Source organism: Serinus canaria, chromosome 2 (genome assembly GCF_022539315.1).
Source record: "Serinus canaria isolate serCan28SL12 chromosome 2, serCan2020, whole genome shotgun sequence".
Taxonomy (NCBI): domain Eukaryota; kingdom Metazoa; phylum Chordata; class Aves; order Passeriformes; family Fringillidae; genus Serinus; species Serinus canaria.
Genome location: NC_066315.1, coordinates 145216672 through 145232699, shown reverse-complemented (window position 1 = coordinate 145232699; position 16028 = coordinate 145216672).

Below are 16028 nucleotides of genomic sequence, written 5' to 3'. Positions count from 1 at the left end.
AATACCTCATGAGAGTGGTGTGTCAGTGATGGAGACTGTCACATTTTGTGCTAAATTCTGGATGGCAGAGTACCACCACTGTAAAGAAAAATCTGACATTTATGGTGAGATGATATTTATTTCAGCTTGAAGTTTGCAAAACTTTTTTTTGGTTCCATTTTCTGAGTTGGTCCCTGTGCAGGATTTCTCACCATCTCTCTCTACCGGTAAATACTGAGATCATTGCAAGCACATTTCCTATGCTACTATAAATAACACCATTTAAATATTCATCTGCAAACATGTTGCAATAAATTATATAAAGAGTACTCATGATTCACTACAAATTATTGGATCCTAGAGCCCTATGAAAAGTATCTGATTTTGAAAAATCCATGTCTTTATTTTTTTTCCTAATGTGAGAAAAATAACCAAGTTTGAATGATTTTTTGGGATACATCTCTGCCAGCCAAGGTTTGGGCTAGCGCTATGGAAATCAATAAGAGCTCTCTTGTCAATTGCATTATGTACTGTATCAGACCTGCAGAATATTATGCATCTATTTGCATTGATTACAGGCACTTTTTATTCCCACTGCTGGAACTGACTGCAGTATTATCACTGCTTTTTAGAAAGGGCAATGTAGCATGTCAGTTTGAAAGATTGCTGCCTCTGGTCATATTAAAGTAGGAAAAAAAAGATGTAATTTCCACATTTCTCAGGTCCAGCCTTACACTGAAACACCACTACAAAGTACATTTCTTCTTCTGTAATGCCATTATTCCCACCACAGAAGTGCCATGCTCCATATCACTGACTTCTTTGTGCCTCTAAAACTTCCCTTTGTGCAGACCCTGGTTTCTCAGACAAGAAATCACACAGAATGTCCTGAATCTACAAATTTTTACCTACTCTGGGACAGATTCATATTTTGATAACAATATTTACATTTAGAACTGTGGAGGATCAGTCTCTTCTCCCAGGTAAAAAAGCGAGAGGATGAGAGGAAACAGCCACAACCTGCACCAGGAGTTTAGACTGGATCTTAGGAAAAAAAAAATCTTTACTGAAAGAGTGGTGGCATTGGTACAGGCTGGATAGGGAAGTGGTGGAATCACCTTCCCTGGAAATGTTCCAAAAACCTGTGGATATGGCATTTGGGGACTTGGCTTAGTGGTGGTTGGTTGGACTCAATGGCCTCAGAGATTCTATCATTCTGTGATGTTTTAATCTTTGAGGTCTAAAAAGAACAGCTCACTAGGGGGTGTCAAAATACCATGACAATTAAGAGTTAGGAGGTTACTGTTGCCTGGAGATCATGAAAAAGTGGGAATAACTGGAACAGGACAATGCAAGTTCATAAGGAGAAATCTGAGCTGGGACATGGCATCCATTTATTTCATTGGCTGTGTGTGATGAGATGTCCTAACACAAACTGAGCTCCATGGCATTCCTCATATAAGAGCTGCTCTCACACAGATACAGGAGCTTTCCAAGACAGCAAAACAAATTTTTGTTGGATGAAACCTAAATTGTTCTTAGTTGTGTCCAAAATTCTTTCTCATATTTTAATCCATGAGCGGTGACTTTTTAAAGCAACCTGCCACAGAGCTGAGGTTGTTCTTCACAACAAAGAGGAATGGGAAACCTTGCATGTGATTATAGCATAATAAAGAATAAAAAACAAATAAACATATAACAATAACAATAATACAGCAGATACTTATAAATAATTTAAATAGGATAATTCCTTATTGTTACATTAAATTATTAGAGTGTGATTTTACTGAAAAGTGTTAATTCATTAAAACCAAATTCACTGACATTTACTGTAGACATACCTGCAGACATGGGGATTCCCCAAAGGAATTCCACTGGAAAAGAGTAAGAAAGGACTAAAATTGTAAAATCTTACTGGATTAGCACAAGAGTCAAAAACAATCATAAGACTTAGAGAAAAAGGAAAGAAGAACTTACCCTCTTTTTAAAATTTATCAAAGGTCTTGTAACCAGCATCTCTTTGTGTGTTTCCAACCTCCCCTTTATTAACTTTTACTGACATATTTTGAAATATGACAGTTATTCAGTGAAACTATAAATAAGCCTCCTCCCCCTACTCCCCCTGATACAGTCTGTTAGATCCAAAGCCTTCATTTCTGTTTTGCATAATTGACATCATTATCTGTCAGGTTGCTGGGCTCAGGTTTGCAGTCATTATGAGATCATTAGAAAAAGGGTTGTAATAAGTTCAGAAGGCCAATCGGCTCTGTTCTAATCACTGGAGAAGAGAGTGCTGATAGGGGCCTCAGGGAGAAAGTATTGAAGCAGCTAGAGGATTTTTAATGACCAAATCAAGTTAGGAAAATCACCACCTGTGCCTCAGTGAACAGGATAATTTCAGCTTGGGTGAGGGTGAGTGTAAAATGGATTTGTAATCACTTCTATTTTTCTCACATTCTTTTTTTATTTTTTCTTCCCTCTTTTTATATTTCCTTAGGAGTGGGGTTGGTGACTGGAAATCTACGGAGCAGAGCAGCAGAAAATAAGGAAAAAAATCCAGAAAATAAGGTTATTGAAGGAGAATGAAACCAGTGTCCTGTATCAGCTGAAGGCAGTTTCAGGTCAGAACAGAGACTTAGCTAATTCATGGTAACATTAAGCATTTCAAAATGAAGGAGAAGCAGTTCTGTAATGTAAAATGAAAGTGCAATCTTTTTATCAGTAGTCAGGAGGGGAGAGAAAAGCCACACCCACAGATGACTCAGTCCATTGTTATTTAAGTGTCTGAGGTGAGTGGACAGGTAACTTCTCTGGGAGTGTCTGCCTTTGTTCATTCTCTCCAGAGGGAATATAAATGAGAAGCTGAGTTAATAAAGCTAATTATTAGACAGTTAAATGATCACTCCAAGAGTTAAATGACTCTCAGTCATGACTAACTCCAGCAGACACAGCCACACTGACTCTGCCTTGGACTGGTTTTGTATTTGAATGTGCAGTTACTCAGTCCTTCCCCAAGAAACTGCCACTCCTGTCCTTCGTCTTACCCATCCAGACATCTCCAAAAATCACATTGCTCTCTTCCACATTGCTATTTTGTACTCTTCAGAGTTATCTATACAATAATCTTCAGAAGACTAGAGCTCACTTTACCTATGCTTGAGAGAAGATGTCCTGGGAAACCCTAAACACAAGTTAAGATACAACATCTTTCATCAGCACTCAATAGCTGGGGCTCAACACCATGTTATTTGTATTCACAAGGCTTCCAGTTAATGTGGAGCACAGGCAGACAAAATTTCCATCTGCTCTGGATGCAAATAGAATGAGCTCATGTCTGCTTAGAGGGCAAGAGCCCGTGTAGGTGTATCCTGCATCTGGCTTATCTCTTAGATAATAAATTAATCAGAGCAAGAGCAATCTCCATTTTGTATGTTTGTACAGCCCTCAGCACAGGAAATTATGGGTCCTGCTGAGGTCTGAAAAGGCCACTCCATTATGAAAACTGAAATTTAGAATGAATGCACTGTCATTCATATCTTCATTAAATAAATATATGAAACACATTAAAGCAAAGGTGAAAAATATTCAGCAGATATACTTCTAATGGAAAGATAATTTAATTGAAAAATAATCTGTTCACAATATTCTCATATACACTATTTTATTAGATCATATTACCAAGAACCCATTTACTCTGCATCCTTTGGAAGGTATTATAGGGAAGGGAAAATTTAGGCTAGGTGAATGGATAGTATGTGGGATGAATGAATCTTCCTGTATTAATATATCTCATGTTAACAGAGGTAGGTAATTAAAATAATCTTTTTAAAACCAGATATAAGTAAGGAGACTAAGAAAAAGATTGTGTCAGGTTCTTTTTTTTCTCTCTTCTTTGTGACTGGTCTTTGTCAAGGGAGGTTGCTTCCTTGAAAGCTTGGGTTTTTTTCTTTCATTTTTCCACACAGAAACCTTTGGCTTTATTATGAAACACTATCATCCACATAAAAGACTATTTAAAGCAAAGAAACATATGGTAGTTCCCTACCTCTATTTATACTATCAGATTTGTGGTTTGTTTTGCTCAAAAATAGGGGTTTAGGCCACCAAAGAGCACTTTATGCTGCGTAAAATTGCTATATGAGATTACTTAGTAAATGAATCAATAATGGTCCTGCCAGTTCTCAGGGATATCAGATTTTACTCCTTGACAAAATGAAAATATGAAACATATCTCCTTTTTTTTTTTTTTCCCTAAAGTTGGAGGAATCAGACCGTCTGCCCCTTGTTCATTGCTTTTGCAATCACTCCTAGAGATGCTGAATTACTGGGAAAAGCTTCAATTATCACAGTCATCAAAAACTGCAGAGTTTTTTTTGACCGTCACAGTTTTGAGATGTGTTCTGCACATATTTTTTTAAAGGTTTTATTCTTTACCATTAATTATTCATATATTTGGAGGTCCTTGCACAGAGAGTGGTGATGAATGGTGCTACATCCAGTTGGTGACTGGTCACCAGTGGGGTTCCCAAGAGCTCAGGGTATTTCTGTTTAATGTCTTTACTCTTGTTTAATGTCTTCATGTTTAATGTCTTTGTGGATGAACTGTACAAGGGATTGAATGCACTCTCAATCAGTTCATGGATGATGCTAAGTTCAACAGGAGTGTTGGTCTGCTGGAGGGCAGGAGGGCTCTGCAGAGGGGTCTAGACAGGCTGGATCAATGGTCCAAGGCCAACTGTGTGAGGTTCAACATGGCAAAATGCCAGGTCATGTCCTTGGGTCACAACAACCCCTGCAGTGCTCCAACTGGGGGCAGAGGGGCTGGCAAGTGACCCAGTGAAAAAGAATTGGATTCAGTTTTGTTCCCCTCACTACAGGGAAGATACTGAGGTGCTAGAGCACATCCAGAGAAAGGAACAGAGCTGGGGAAGGGTCTGGAGCACAAGTCTGATGAGGAGAAGTTGAGGGAGCTGGAGGTGTTTAGTCTGGAGGAAAGGAGGCTCAGGGGAGACTTTATTGCTCTCTACAACTCCCTGGAAGAAGAGTATAACCAGGTAGGTGTTGGTTTCTTTGTCAGAAAACTGGTACTGAGACAAAAGGACATAACCTCAAGGGGAGGTTCCAGGGGAAGATCAGGCTGGGCATCAGGAAGAATTTCTTCACTGAAAGGGTGGTTAAGCATTGGAACAGGCTGCCTGGCACAGTGATGGAATCATCATCCCTGGAAATGTTCAAGAAATGACTGGAAGTAGCAGCCAGTGCTAAGGCTTAGCTGACAAGGTGTTTTTCATCAAAGGTGGGACTCAATGATCTTGGAGGTCTTTCCCAACTTTCATGGTTCTAAGATTATTTTAGATCATATTAAGGATAATTATATCTTTGAATATGTTAGCACATCTCCTGCCTGTGAGCCCTGGTTGATCAACAGCACCTTCAGCACTAGTGTAAAATTCATCTCACTGACTCAAATCGTTAAACCACTCCTCTGCTCTCCCTAGTCATTAAGAGAAACAGACACTTATAGAAAATTAATACCTCTAGTACTGCTACTACTACAACACTACTACCACTACTACTACTAACAACAACAACAATTTTTATGCACCTTAGATAATTTAAATTAATCATCTGAAGGAATTTCTTTTTCTCTGTTAGCTATAAAACATCAGTTGATATTCTACTGTCTGTAACTTTACATCACCTGAATATTTATGTAGCATGGCATGAATATTTTTTCCCCAATCTGCCTTCCATGGCCTTGTGTCATTTTTATGAAGAAAGAAATCTTGAACCCTCTGTATGTGAAAACAGTAGTATTTCTAGACTCTTTTACTCAGTATTGACCAAAGACAGTGGGAGAATTTCCACTGAGCATGTGGCAGGCAACTATGCTTAAAAATGTGGCTCCTTTCACAGCTGAATTCAATAAGTAAATGATTCTAATTATTCTGTAATTGTAAAATCATTCATCTAAAATACTTAGCTATTTCTGCAGATATATATATATATATATATATATATATATATATATATATATATTTATAAAATAAAGAACAAAATGACCTAAGTTTGTCCTATTGGAGAAAGCCTGCCTCACTATCTGTGACAGATATAGCCCTTGGCAACACAGATATGAGAACAATTTGACTCACACACATGCTGAATTGTCCCTGCAAAGCCCCAATTCCTATTTCAATTCCTTGTCTAATTTGTGAATCATCTTGGTTCGAAGATTCATGTCAACAATTCAGTACAAGACACTTTCTGCACTCATGCAGACTCTGCGCATGCTGAGATTTGTTCATCGCCAGAAGCTCTTTAAGGACTTTAGATGAGAACAATTAATCAAGAGAAAATTTATTTCAGCATGTGATTTGATTTTGTTACTGTCTTAGTCTCCAGGCTCAAGCCATAAAGCTGTTCCCCTTTTTACCTTCTACTGCCTGTTTGCAAAACCCCTCCTGAGTTGTGATGTGTGCCATTGCATAAAGCTTTAGTTGATAGCTCTGCTTGAACTGAAGTTTTTGACCTCACTCCTTTATCAATCCAGCTGGCAAATTCTGCTTCCCTTTAAGAGAAGTATACTATTCTGGAAATTAATCCACTGAACAAAATACATCACACTTATTCAGACAAAAGTGCCTTGTAATGTAGTCTCACTGAATTTAATGACTGAGCTGAATAAGAAAATAATAATACAAGTCAAATGAGTAACAGAAGATGGCCATAATTGGCATAGATATAAATTAAGGATTTTAATTCTTCATTTTCCTTCCTTTGTTTTCAATGAGGAGTTTGTAAAACTTAATTAAGAACATAGAAAAAACTCTCTTTTTGCCCTACAGAGATACATTTTTTCTTTTAATGGGGGCTATTGTTTCCAGTAATGATTTTGGAAACCCACAATATCCTGTTATTAACCAGCACCTTTCCCTAGACTTTGGCCTGATCAAAGACAGTATAAATCACAGAATTGTTTAGGTTGGAAAAGACTTCTAGGATAATTGAATTCAACCAATAACTTAACACTGCCAAGTCCATCACTACACCATGTCCCTAAGTGCCACATCTATATATCTTTAAAATATATCCAGGGATGGTGACTGCACGACTCTCCTGGGCAACCTGTTCTGGTCCTTGACAACACTTTTGGTGAAAACTTGTTTTGAATGTCCAATCTAAACCTTTCCTGGTGTAACATGAGACCATTTCTACTTGAGCACCACCTGTCAGGGAGTTGTAGGAAGTGACAAGGTTTCCCCTGAGTATCCAGGCTAAATACCCCCAGCTCCTTCACCTAGTCTTCATCAGACTTGTGCAATAAACCCTTCAGCAGCCTCATTGCTCTTCTTTGGATACACTCCAGCACCTCTACCGATTAACTGCAGATTGAAGAGTCATTTTTCTTTTAAAAATTCTCTTCCTATAGAATTGGATGAACATTCACCTTTCTGCTGCCAAGTGGGGGCTTGTCAGATGGCCTTTCCTGATACAGGAATATTCTACTGCTAATTAGATCATCTTCAATATTTGTCAATGAGAGTAAAAACATACCAAAGGAAACATGGAAAAGCTATCAGAGCCAGAAAGTTTACTTCTTCAGATATCTTCATTCTTCTTCAATATTTGTCAATAAGAATAAGAACATACCAAAGGAAACACAGAAAAGATATCAAAGCTAGAACAATTACTTCTTCAGCTATCTTCACTCTTTTACACCCTCCTCCTAACAAAATGAAAGCTTATGTACATTTTTTATAATTTATTTTTATCTTAGAGTCAAATCCGTGATATTAAATATTTCATTTTCAAATAAGTCTCCTGCACGAGAGCTGACGGGGTCTTAGTGATATTTATTGATGAAAAAGACTAAAGTAGTTTTGTCTTGATTTGAGAAGCCATTTTGGATGATTTTATGCCTAGTAAATTCATTCTGCAGTGATGAACAGATTGTCCTGTTTGCTTCCAAAAAGAAATCATAGTAGCAGCATTTTAAAATACACTGACTTCTGGAGCAAATATAAATATATGCTGGTGTTATTTTTGCTATTATAGTAGCTTGATTGTTCTCTGCTTTGAAGGTGCACAAACTTTCAGCTAACAGGTAAATATTTTCATCTGAGCACACTTACTATGAGTTGCACAAAACTTAGTGTTGACAAAAAATGTGCCAAGAACCTATTTCAGCTTTTTCTCTTTAAGGAAAAGTTTTTCACCCTATGCCTTCAAGAGGAGCCTACCTGTGGCTCAGAAGAGGCCAGAGGCTTTCAAACAGGACTCTTTCTGTTACAGATTTCTGCACACAGACCAGAAGCATCAAATAGAGGGGAAAAAAATAAAAACAAAACCAAAAGACATACAAGACCACAAATGGTATGGAAGCAGGAAACAAGGGAAATCCCTTGCTTGCTCACAGAAATAAAAAAATGTTTAGGAAATTTTGCTGGATAAATGGTCAGGTGAAAGGAGCAATACCAACTCTACATTTCCTGCCAAAGGCTCTGAGATTGCTGCAAAGCAAATCTTGTACAGAAGTAGATTGAGGGGATATTGACAAATCCTTCATTTAGTGGTCTACATGACATAGGAACCACATACAGCAGCATAAGGATTAGATCTGAGCCTCCTGGGACTGACCTAATTAGTATTTAGCCTCCAACACTTGGCTCCTATTTTCAATGTATGATTCTGAGAGTGCTCCCAACAGAAAAAACAAGTGTAAAAAGGGTTTGTTGATCGCAGCTCACCATTCTATAATATCAAAGAATGGTCATGCCATGCAATATTTATCTTAAATAACTAGGTATGCCATTCAAGTACCTTAACAAGATATCTAACCTTTCCTTTGTGATACCTTGTACTTGAAATACCTGATAGTCAATGGTTTTGTCAGATTTATACCTAAGTAATTTTCCCCTCCCATCACACAGGGAAAATCTGCATTACATATCTTATTTCTGAAAACTATACTTGAAGAAAGAACAGCCAATCAGCAATGTTCACCACCATGAGATTTTGTTGTTTTCTTTTAACTGAAGCCTTGGACAAGATCCTATTTCTTCCATAAGTGTTGAATCTTTCAATTGTTTTCAAAACTGTAGCAGTTGAAGGTATGGAACACAACACAGTACTCTGCTATATGATTTTTCAAATAATATATTTCATTTTCCTGTTTTTCTGGGGAAAACATTCTGGTGACAGATGGCAATTGCTAGAAGACAAAAAGACCTCTATATTACCCAAACAGGCTGAAGAGTGATACAAGTTTCCTAATGACTTTTGCATGGAAGCATATCTTAGTAAATGAATTAAATAGACATTTTCTATGAAGATTTTAATTACATTTAAAACTTTTATTACAAGTGCCAAGGCCAAAGCTTTTTTTTCATATTCTGCATTGCTTTGATGGGCTCCAACATCAAGAAAATGGCAGGGTTTTTATCATATTTATAATTTTATAATCACAAATTTTATGTGAAATTGTGATTTTAGGAATTATAAGAACTTTTAGGAATTATAAGAACTTTTTGTACTAAATTTTGTACTCATAATTAATACAGGGCAGTCTAGACGCACCTTTTGAGCAGACAAGATGATCAAAACACAGGAGGGGAAATAAGGACATAGAATTATTCAAGCATCAGTGACAGAACTGGAACTGCTTAAGGTCATAATAACTCATTGAATCTAACACTTGTTATTGAAGAAAATAGAATTTCTGCTCCATCAGAATTCAAATGGTCTTTCAATTTGATCATAGTGTCTCAAATGTCAACTCTCACTATTTTCCCTACTTCTGGGGTAAAAAGCTCTCCTGCCAAAAGGGTTATATGCCTGGCAATGTTCAGTTGTCATGTATTTTGTAAAAGGACAGAAATATTTAGTGTGAAGAGAAAAAACATCTGTTTCTCTGACTTCTTACCTATTATCACTTGAAGGAAATATTATTCACCTCCACCATCCTTGCTGTTCACTTCTCTCTTTGCATAAGTGACAGAAATGCATGTAGATAAGGATGATTCAAAACCAGACATGCAGAGGTATATGAAGTACAGAAATATCTACTGCCCTTCATCAGAGATTTTCTTTGGGTCTGGAAGCAGATCAGCAAAACTATTACTGACAGATGGACACTGATAACAAAGGAATACTTAAAGATTACACGTTGTTAGGAAAAGTTTTGCTATGAAGCAGAATCTAAATAACTTTTAAGATTCTGCATGTGAGGATTTTAAACAAAGGCAGCCCTCAGTATTGTGTCAGTATTCTACTACCTAAACAAAGAGAGAAGGAAGGGGGGGAAAAGTGTTGACTTTGCATTACCAGCTAAACACTCAGCACACATGACTGGGCATGACCTTTCTGTTCAAACACATGCTCTCATCAACCAGGACAATAGAGGATGTCAGGCTCTAATGTTTGATATATATTCCACATGCTTGGTGAGCTGGATATGGCCCATTTTACTTTCCAATGAAGTAAGTGGTCCTGAACACACAATCATTCCTGGTAATGGCTTTTTTTTTTCTTTTTCTCTCCCCTCTGAATTGGAGTGTTAGATGAAATATTTTGGAGTTATTTTCTTGTTTTTATGCAAAAGTTTGTACAGCTTTCTAACAAAGGCATTTGCTTTTGTGCTTGAGGTTTCAGTGATATTCAGCTGGGGGTATTATGCAGGGAGAATGGTTTCCTGACCAAATGTCATCAAGTGAACATCCTGGGAGCTGATGGATTTTTAAGGGAATGTCCAGTTACATATGAAATGAACATATTTGTTTCTTATAGAGATGAATCAGTAATAGGTTCTACCATACAAAATGTTTTTTACATTCTAAATAGAAAATAGAAAAAAGAAATAAGAAATGATAGACCAAAGTGCTTTTCCACAGAGCCAACAACAACAATGATAAGAAAACCGGGCAACCAATTCTCTGTGCTCTCCGTGAAATCAAAATAACATCTGGTAATTAGAAGGGTGATAAATTACCTATTTTGATCTTCCTCCCCATTATATCCTAGGGCTTTGATGGTGCCTTTGATGTGCCATTGATGGAAAAACTGGAGAGAGATGAAGGTGGGAGACAAATTTTTGCATTGCACCACAAGTTGCATCCTGATGCCATTTCTTATATTGCATCCAGAACCATAGTTACTTCTAGGTTTTGGGGTTATTTTCCAGGAGGACAGTATACTATCTCTTCATTTTAACCCTTATGCACTCTAAGAGAAAATCAGTGCAGTGGAAACTGGACTCCCTCCATTGTTTGTTTTTCCCCGTTGCCTTCTTTCAACGTTTCATCAGTGCCACTCCGGCCTCCACGGACAAGACAGAATCAAATCTGAGCACAACTTACCAAAGACATTATCAACCCATACTCACCAAATGAAAAAAAAGACTGTGAAGGAATAGATCAAAGAAGTTGATTTCTTTGGAACAACTTTTCTACTTTACTTGGGTTCTTTTGTTTTTCACAAAATCTTAATGAGAAATGCTCTATTTTCCTTCTCTGATTACTTTCTTTTTCCTTATCTTTAAATAAACTCTTCAATTAAGTTAATTTAATGATCAAAATAATATTTTGTACACATTATATACTTATAATCCATTTGAGAGTACCAAAACCTAAGAATCATTTCACCTGCTTCCACCTAATAATCTTTCAGTAATGCTGCATAAATATCCTGTAAGCAATGGAACCCAAAGAATAATTTTATTTGCCACAACATATTAACGAAACCTGGACTCTGGCTGTATTTTTTTGCTGGGAGTGCAAAGTTCTTTAGTGATAACTACACATGTGCATCTTGGTTTGGCTTTGCATTTCATGCAAAATATGACATTTCAGCAGATAATGTTTCCAGTCAAACAAAGCAGGATTTCTAGTCAAATTCTGACACGGTGTGATCTGGGAGCATTGTGAACTGCTTACCTGAAGGCAAATAAATATCTTCTCACAAATTTATTGACTGAGAAATGCTTCTAAAAAAGTGATTATCAGACACTCTTTATTTGCTGTTTTTGATTTTTATTAATTCAAGTTTGTTTCACAGTAGGTACTCAAGCCAGTGTCTGCAGGAGTCAAAATTGTTTCTGGTACTGCACTGGTCTGTAAAACTTTCTAGGTGCTTCATTAGAGTGCAACAATCATATCCTGAAATGAGTTCAGTGATAAAGAGAATGGTAAGCCGAGCAAAGCAAGAGAAAGGTCCCTTGGAGAAGTCAAAAAACTTGGAATAGGTCCTGATGCTTCATTCATTGTTGCTTCTTTGACTTAATGACTGAGATCTAACTCTATAGATGCAAGTTGGATTGCTGTGGAAGAAGCATACTTCAAGTCAACCATAAAGCCAACAAGTGTGGTGCAAAAGTAGAGAGGGCATTGTTACACATAAGTTGACACAATGAATGGAGAAATGAAAATGAAAGCTTCCACAAAGAAAGATGGACATAATTGTTGGATATGAAGAGCACTAAGGCTGACAGAGGACAAACTTATTCTTAGCATGATCAGGTAGGAGTAGACTTGGGTTTTCATGTGGCCTGTATTTCTTCAGAAAACATTTTGAGAGGTGGAAATCAAACAATCTGCCTGAGAAAGGCTGCTATCCCCAATTACACAGGAAACACAAAGCAAGGGTTTCTGATACCTCACAGCCTATCTAAACTGGGACTTCAGGAGAATTTAGATACAGATTCCCATTCTGATTGTATCACTCTGTTTTCCAGGTATGTCCCACAATCATCCTGGTGATGTCTTAGGTGTGTTCTTCAACACACTGTCTGGAGACATGATAAAGCAGTTCTTGGACCTCTTCCTGCTTTGGGACTCAGAAATATCCTTGGTTCCAAGTTCTGAAATAAGTTGAGCAGGTATTTTCCTGCTATTTACTCCAGTCATCTTTTAAGGAGAAACACTTTTATCCATTCAACTGTCTGTTTTCAGGAGATGATGTGTCTGAATCCTAAGCAGGCAGAAGTCCCCATTTGTGCAAACCTAATTTGGAACCTAAGCTCAACAAAACTAAGTATACTCCTTTCTCTTACTTTTTTTTTCACAGCTTTAGATGCATCATCTCTCAGAAATCACATTCTTTCTTTGGTTATTTGGAGACACTACTCACCCTAATTCCTTCTTTTGTGTGCTTTATCTGTTTTTGCAAAGTACCTACCTGCATTTTCTTCCATGCTGTACAGTAACTAATGCTGATGGTCAGAAAGAAAATCTACAGTGAAGCAAGAAATAGAACCTGTGTATTTCCAACCTCAGTTTATAATCCTAACACCTACAGCATGCTTTGTCTGTGTGAAAATATACCAAACAAAATGCAAACAATCCAGAAGTGACTCCCTTCTAGAATCCAGGAGGGATTTATTCTACCATTGATTTTCTGGAATTCATGTCTTCCTGAGTGCCAAATAAGGCTCTGTCCTGCAACATAAACTTCACAGTGGTAATAAAGATACATAATTAAATGTCTGTATGACTGAGGCTTAAGAATTTAGGCTCTACTATTTTCATATCCCTGTTCTTCACTGTCCCAAATCATTCTTCTCCATCATCTCCTCCCACTCTAATGTTCTTATATTTCTGGACTGAAAGTTTCTTGGGATACTAGTTTACTTTTCAACTGATTAATTTTTTTTTCTGTGTAATGATCAGTTAGTAAAATTTTGTGCATTATATCAAAATGGATAAAAATTATAACAAAAAAATCCATAGGCCTCTGGAGATAGAATCGACAGAGACCAAAATAAATCTCTAAAGAGATGCAGGTATTAGTAAATTAAACATTTCCAGGATGATCTTCTGATACTCAAACCACCTGTCACAGAGTCAGATGCATCCATGTCATTACACTCTAAAATTGTATAGCTGAATCCAAACGTATTTAGGAATCTTTTCAGATCCAAGAAAGCTACTAAACCATGCTCAAAAATTTATTCAGATGGTCCTAGTTGTCCAAAGCTCAAATCCTAGCAAGGACCATTCTAACAGTTGAGTGACTGAGCAGAAACTTTACCTGATACTGTTCAACTTATTCTTCACATAGCTTAAAGAAGCAAAGGCAACCAAAAAGTAGTGATCAGAAGATACTTAGAGGTAAGAAGCAACAGTCAGTGTCTGACACATGGGAAATAAAAGCTGGGGCTTCCAAAGCCTTCTCTTTACAACTCAAATTGGCAGAACAGTTCAATGTTTCTTTGATCAGGACTGCATTAAACTGAATGCATGCTTCCCTGTTTTTTTTTTTTTTTTTTTTTGATGTTGTTTTTTCTTTTTCTTGAGAACAGCACTAAAGACTACCTTGTAGTAGTTTCTGGTACTGCACTGATCTGTAATACTTTCTTGTAGTAATAACAAAAATAAAATTGTTCCTAAGCCATGGCAGGAAAAAAATTAAGCTCTTGAAAATAAAGACTTTCTAAAGGACAAGACTTTTGTGATAATAGTCATATTCTGAAAGAAACAGCAGTGAAACTACAAGAAAATACACATATTAAAAAAAAAATACAGTTATGAGCACTATGTCTCTCAGAAAAATGATGAAGTGGATGAAGTGATATTCTGTCTCAAAAGACAAGCTGAGATCATAGGAATTTGATCATGGTTGCTAATATGACTGAGACTTTAATTGAAGTTTAATGACATGGAACCTGCACTGATGCTTTTAGAAAAAGAGTGAACTTTCACTTCTCAGTCCTGTTCTCAGCTGCTGGCACTCAAGAGTGAACAGCCCAAACCATGTGTCTGGGCTATACTTGGAGGCAATGAGAGCTCTGAGACAAGAAACTCATGCTATTAATTTAGCCTCACTTATTAAAATGCTAATGAAACCTCAGCCACAGTGCAGAGCCATGACAAAAGGAGAAAGAATGAGAAAATAAACTCACTGTGTGAGAAAAATTGTTGGTAGGCTCAAATGAGACTCTGCTATGCAGATATCAGGATCTCTTGCTTTAGAGGAGACAACATACATATGTATGGGATAGCCTGAAGAGGGTTGATGGCTGAGATATTACATTTTTCCTATTCCATGTTCTCCTGTGACTTAAGGCTCCCAGAAAACGTTTCTCATAAATGTTCATAATTTTAGATTCCTACCTGAAAAATTAGGAGACTAATGTTTATATGCCTTTGAAAAAAATTGAAAGATTGCTTGGAAGATTATTTTACCTTAGAAATGTGAGTAACTATTTTAATCTTTATTTTCCCAGAAGCATTACCTTAGTGCTTGAGGACTTTATTCTACTTATATGCAGGATTGTAGTTTTCTGCCACAGTACAGCCACGTCAGGGTATTTTGCATTCAAATATGACTTGGAAAGCCTTGTATAGAAAAAAAGACATGGCTATTTTGAACTTTTTGGAATAAAGGTGTCAGAAAATATGAGCTCCAGAGGTCCCTTCGGAGCTCAACTATTCTCTCATATTTTGCTCCAATCTCACCAACACATCTGTACTGAAGAGTGTGCTTCTCTAAGTATTGGTTTTCAGGCATCACTTTCACTTCAGTCGCCTTATCCTGGGAGAGGTGTTCTGTGGAGTGATTTGTAAGCATAGCAGATTCACAGCCTCAGAGAGGAAGAGAGTGAGGAAAGACAGACAAACAAAGGCCTTGACAGCAGGACAAAATGAAGGAGATTAGGTAGCAACAAACCCAGCTTTTCCTTAATTCAGTTTATTCTGCCATCAAAACAAATCCCTGACCAACATGGGACAAAATTTCTGAACAGAGAAGGAGCCTTTGGTGACACAGGACTGTAATGAAGCATCTTCTATGTTGAATGCACACAGAAAAGGCAGGGGCTGAGGAAGAGGTGTTTAAGGAGACAAATAAAAAACTACCCAGAAACCAGCACACTGCTGAAAATTAACTGCTGCCTCACAGACCATAATAGGAACACCCAAGCTTTCCAGAGCCACTGAATAAGACTCCTGAGATTATTGATTTTCTTACATTTGGCAGTGATGTTTTGGAATATATTACAGATGTTATTTGCTTTATCAGAACATGTGCCAATTGACAAATTTCTTAATATGCTACAG